The sequence below is a fragment of the Harpia harpyja genome, chromosome 15 (genome assembly GCF_026419915.1).
Source record: "Harpia harpyja isolate bHarHar1 chromosome 15, bHarHar1 primary haplotype, whole genome shotgun sequence".
Lineage (NCBI taxonomy): Eukaryota > Metazoa > Chordata > Aves > Accipitriformes > Accipitridae > Harpia > Harpia harpyja.
This window is the reverse complement of record NC_068954.1, coordinates 144378-150851: the sequence shown is the minus strand read 5'-3', so window position 1 is coordinate 150851 and position 6474 is coordinate 144378.

Here is a 6474-nt window from a genome sequence, read left to right as displayed (position 1 = left end):
TATCCTTTTTTTGTCTAAATAACGATATTTGGAATCTCAGATTTTGTGAAAAGAGTCTTTCACTTCCGAACACTACAATGAAGGGGGCAGGACGTGTTGGAGATTGCAGTAAGGCAGAGTGTTGTGTGAAGATCAGAAGTTTTTGACTATGTATTTCTTGCATGTGAGGTTAGAAACATATCTTCTACAAGATTTGATACTCCTTAGGTAATTTTCTCCTGTGCTAAATAGTACTTTTTTACAAATAGTAAACAGCACTCTGCCCACACCTTTTTTTTTTTTTCCTGTTGTTCTTTCAAAGAGCTTGTATCTTTTTTTGTGGAAGCCAGCAGCCTTTTCTCCATGTTTTAAGAAGTCTAGTTTTATTTGTTACAAACAAATACGTGAATTCCTATTTGCCTGTGGTAGGTGGAGAAAACTATTTCCACTTTGTTTGACCATAATCAAAGCACTGTTGTCTTTCTGAATCTCAAAGACATTGGACAGTTGGCTCTTGCTGCACAGTAGTTTGATGACTATAGTTCAGTAACATTACACTAAAATGACTGCACTTCCAGAGGGGTATGGAGGTCCTTTATCTCTTAAGTAATAGCTGGTGCAGATGGAGATAATACACAGTGTTTGGATTTGACTTGCTAGTGTGACTCTTAAATTTAATATTTTAGACAAAAATAAAGATGGTGGGGGATAGGATTCTTGATTTTGGCTGTTGTTTGGTTTAGAGTTACCAGAAAAACATCCAAGTATTAAGTTTCAGTTTGGTACGTAGGTGCATTATTTGCTTTACTGTGTCTCTTAGCCATGACTGGAGTTTAAGCATCTCATTAAATAATGCTTAAGGAGGGTGTCTGGCCTCATGTTTGGATATTGAGAGTAGTGGCCTAGAAAATGGTATGTACTGATGAAAATCAGTACTGGTTCTTATGCAATTAAAAAAAAAAAGATTCTTTGTTTCTTTGGACGTAATTAGTATACAGATATGTGTGTGTGAAAAAGGATTTTGAAATCCTCATATTCAAGCCGACACTTCGAGTATCTTTACAACATTCGTTCACATTATAATTTAGATTCTGCTAAAAATTTATTTGTGTGAGAAATCTTTTTATTATCTTTTGAAGTATAAATTTTTAAAATTAAGTGCATTCAGGGCATTGTTAAATTCTGAGTTACTGGCTGTGTTGTAAATCTTTTTGGAAAGACAAGGATGGCTTTGATGTATGCACATACGTATATTTTGTCTTTGTACAGAATGATAATGCTTGAATAATGGCAAGGAGAAGCCACGGCATAGCCCCTTTTCCTTTTGTCAATCACAGTGTTTGGGCAAGAGAGAGGTCACTTTGTATTTGTTATGCTGCTGCATCACTTAAAAGACTTAACTGTATATTAGGGGCATTGTCTTTTGCTGCAAGGTATCCAATGTGCATTGTACATGGCCAACTAATACCAGAATTGACGAAGCGGCCCCCTGAGGTCTGCATAATCATCTGCTTTCCTAAATGAAGTGTCTAGATATGGGCTGGGCCCAGATGGTGGAATAGTGACCTCTCTCAATCTCTTTGCTACAAGATTTGATCAGGTACGAGGTTGTTCCTATGTGATACTGTGCTGGGAGGCTGTGGGATTTTTTGTGTATTTGGAGCCTCAGAGAGCACTGTGTTTGGTTAGCCTCCTAATTATTTCTTTGGAGTTAGAGTATTCTCCATACAGAACCATGTATTTTACAAAGCTGCCAAAGTGCATTAGCTTTCATTTCAGAGATTTCAGTTTTTCAGCTTTTTAAAAAGTAGAATTTAGAAGCCACATGTACAGAACATTCTTTAGTCTTTGTACATAACTGTTCTGTTGCACTGTGTTCACTTGCGGCGATGAAAGAGGCACTCGGGATGACAACAAGATGGTTCCGAAGCAACGGCAAAAAAGGAACTCTTTATTGTCTCTTACAGCATACTTATGCACTCCTGTGTTAGTAACATATATCTGGCTCAGCTGGGATGTTTGCCAGTCCTCGGAACAGTTAAAGATAAAAACATTCCATACGCATACTCGTGACTGTCTTCAGCCACATCTTCCCAGGCATACACCAGGCCATCCTCCAACCTGACCTTGTAAAATTAGTTCTTCAAAGGCTTGGCAAACACGCAGCACAAATTCTAACGTTCACCCTTGAAAACAAATGCCAGGTGTTCCGAGCTGCTCCCACATTCGCTATAAAATCTTTCATATGAATGCTCTGATTTTGAAGTAGGGAAGCTCACTTCTGGAAATGGGTTAAGTTTTCCTAGGGTTATTTGATAACTGACTGCTCTCTTAAATCATAATGCTAACTCAGCGCTGGGGTGGGAACTTGGGCAAGAGATTGAGACAGTGCACAATCTCTTAGTAAAAAGGCAGGGAACAACTGCATTTGTTATACCATTTCTTTAGCCAGGTATTAGAACACAGACAAAATCAAGGTTGTCTTTGACCTATACAGTGTCTAAGCATTTTCACCCTTCCTTAGGAGGGCATTTTCACACACTGAAAAGCTTAGAGACTTTAATCTTCTTTTGATACATACATGCAGCTGTGCAAGTTAATGTAGTTTCTGTTATGAAATGATCATGAGAGTTTCCTGTTGTGAGCCTAAATACAAAGTATACTCCTTCTTTTTCAATCAGGTGATGAAGTTTATTGAAAAAAGGCAAAATGCATCCAAGTGAGTACATTCTATCAAGTTCTACTTTTCTGGGATCACTGTGGGAAAACCATATGAATCCTAAAAAGGCTCTCTGCATGTTTTCTACTTGTTTTTCAGCCTTGGTGTAAATTTTATGTGGAAAAGGGCATAGAATTAGAACAGATAAACAAGGATATATCGAGGAAATGTCTGCTGATTCCAGTTCTGCTTTTCTTGTCTTCCATTAGACTGTAACTTTTTCTCGCGCACTGTTCAAATAGGCAACAATTAATTCTTCTTCTGAAGAGTTTGCAGTACTAAGTGTCAAATGGATGCTTTCAACTTTAATAGAATCTGAAGAGAGTACGTGCTGCTTAGTTACAAAACTCACACAGGAAATTTTCAAGCATGCCCATAAATCTTGTCACTGTTTGGGAGAAGCTTTTCTGATCTGTAACAGAATAATCATGTGATTTGCCATTACGTGCTTGTGGTAATCTAGTCAGAACAGGACCTTGTGCTTAACTAATTTTCCCTTATTTTTTGTCGGTGGTGACTTCTTACCAGGTCACACCAGGGCAAATTGAGGTATTCACCTGGTCAGCATCAGGAAACATCATAACTGAGGCCTTGGTAAGTGTTTTCTACATGACTTGTCAGTGAGGCTGTGTGAACGAAGTTGCTGTTGAACAGCATGTACTTCTAATTAAAATATCTTTTACTTTGTGTTTCCAGGCTTCCTCTTTTCCTTCAGTTGTTGTTTATGTGATGGACATCTCTCGCAGTACTAACACTATCACCTTTATGTCCAACATGCTATATGCCTGCAGGTAAGAAAAGCTGAAAATGCAGTCTATCTGCTTTGATTGCTGTGTCTCTGATACTTATTTTGGAGGGGAATCATAGAACGGTTTGGGTTAGAAGGGACCTTTAAAGACCATCTAGTGCACCTCCCCCTTCTGTGGGCAGGGACATTTTTCACTACATCAGGTTGCTCAAAGCCCTGTCCAACCTGACCTTGAACACTTCCAATGGTTGGGCATCCACAGCTTCTCTGGGCAACCTGCTCCAGTGTCTTGCCACCCTCATCATAAAAAATTTCTTCCTTATGTCCAGTCTAAACCTACCGTCTTTCAGTTTAAAACTGTCGCCCCTTGTTCCATCACTACAGGCCCTATCAAAAACTGTCTCTCTGTCTCTCTTATAAGCCCCCTTCATATACTGAAAGGCTGCAATAAGGTCTCCCCGGAGCCTTCCCTTCTCCAGGCTGAACAACCCCAACTCTCTCAGCCTTTCTTCTTAGGAGAGGTGTTCCAGTCCTCTGTTTTCGTGGCCCTCCTCTGGACCCACTCTAACAGGTCCATGTCCTTCTTGTACCGTGGGCCCCAGAGCTGAACGCAGTGCTCCACGTGGGGTCTCACTAGAGTGGGGCAGAGGGGCAGAATCCCCTCCCTCGATCTGCTGGCCACGCTTCTTTTGATGCAGACTGGGATACAGTGGGCTTTCTGGGCTGCAACTGCACATTGATGATGCCTCATATCCACGTAATGCTGTTTTGATTATTCTCTTAGTGGTTTTCCCATTGGATAAGCAAAATAGTTTAGGTGTCAGTGGACATCTGGAGGTCATTGGGTCAAAGCTCCCACTGAAAGCATTAAATAATCCATGAGATGTTAGTGTGATAACCGCTAGTTACATGAGATCTAACACATTGCCTGTTGCTTATAAAATCATTTATCTAAGATGTATCAATATAGCCTAGTTTAAGCTCCTTCTTGTAAACACGTAATATTTTATTCTATTTTTTTAATGTTATTGATACTTTCAGTGATTCTTCAAGATTTGTTTGGAGCTCAGCATAGCATGGAGTTCTTGGTTTATTGTCTTTTTCCTCGTACGTGGATTTATCTGTTTTCTTTCATGTTAAACCAGGGACTAAATACCTATGTAAGGATCAACATATCTAGAGCTGTCATAATTCATGATAAATGTTGGTAAAAGGTTTTCAAAAAACCTATCAATCCTTGTACCAAGGTCAAAAGCTATATCACTGTGATAGGAGTATGCAAAACGTGTCTTATTACATGCTGCATTTTCTGACATTAGTGCTGAGCAAAAGATGCTAGAATATATACAGTGAAATGAATATGTAAGCTCATATTTCAAGGTAGTTTTGCTTTATAGATGTTTTGAGTTGTTTGAATTCATTGCTCAGTTCACAAATACCTCAGAACCTAAGGTTTGAGTCAAAATAATTAGAAAATTCAGAGAGTTAAAAACTTGGATCTGAGAGTCATAGGAAATAGTAATCAAAATCAACTGGGCGTGTAGAAGGAGATTTTATATCTTACAGATGTGCGCTTACATCTTGGGGAGGCATATTTTGTTCAACTATGGTAAGCAGGATCTGGATGAAAATTACATTCTAATTGATGCGGAGGAAAATACCTTTTGAAGTCAAATGTATTCAGTTTTGCACAAGTCTTGTCTGCCGTATGCTTAACTTGTTTTCTATTCTAGTGAGATTTAGATTAATTTTTAATGTTTGGGGTTCCCCACCCCCTGCCCCAGTATCCTGTACAAGACAAAGCTACCTTTCATTTTTGTCATGAACAAAGTAAGTTAAAGCTACGGTTTCTATGTACTAGTGGAACATTGTTCTGTTTAGCTTGCTTTGCTGTACTGTCTTTGTCTTACCACAATAATAGATTTTTCTAGAAAAGAGAGGCTGGGAGGGAGCTGCAGGCTGAAAACCAAATCTAAAAGTGGTCTTTAATCTGGCATACATGTGCACAAGAAGAATCAGGGAGGGACAGTTATACCCAAACAGGCAAGTTGGAGATGATACTAACAGTTTGAAAAATGTTTTGCACCTTAACCCTAGGCTATAAGGAAACTTAACTTTGTAACATGTAAAAGGAACTAGGCCTTAAGCCTCATTGTTTTAAGATTATTCGCCTTATTGTTTTAAGACTATTCATATTAGACGTATAACTAATGATTAGATATTGGTTTAGATATGATTAATAGAATGCAGGTGCATATAAAACAATATCTAGGAGCTGCAGAATTGTTATATGAGACTCCCTCTTCATGGCTGGCTTAAAATCCAGTCAAGCTGAATCAACAGAGAAAGGATCATACATCTTAGACCTAAGACATGGGAGTAAGTGATTAACTTTAGAATAAGATAAATTAATAAAATAACCTGAGTAGTTTCTTCAGAAATTCATAGGTACCTTTGAAGTGTAAGAAGATGAGTGATGATGATGTCCGGAGACTTTCTGCCTGTGACCACCAATCCTGGAAGAACCGAGACATGAGAATGGAGAATGGATGAGATAAGATGATGAATGATAACGATATGAGAACAGAGAATCGGCTGGAAAATTACAGAGACTTTGGATTGGGACAACGGGTGGCAAAAGGGTATATAAGATTTGGAAACTTTTGGAAGTGCGCCATTCACTGCGGTGGTGGCCCAGCTCTGAGTTGTGAATAAAGCAAACCTAGAGAAACCCACGTTCGTAAATTCTTTAACATAACATAAGGTTAAGTTCATTACTGAATCCACTCTTACGGTCCCCTCCTTCCTCAGAACAATTGTCTTAATCATTAATTATTTCTACTCAGCAGCAGGCTGATGACTCACAGTGGGAATTGTGTAACACCTGCCTGTTTTGAGGAAGGAATCCCATGTATTGTAGCAGGCAAAACGTAATAAAAAGTGTTTGGTCCTGATCTGTGACACTAAAAATATGCCAGTATTTGCCAGAACACAGATACTTACTAGCCTAAGGATACACTTTCACTGT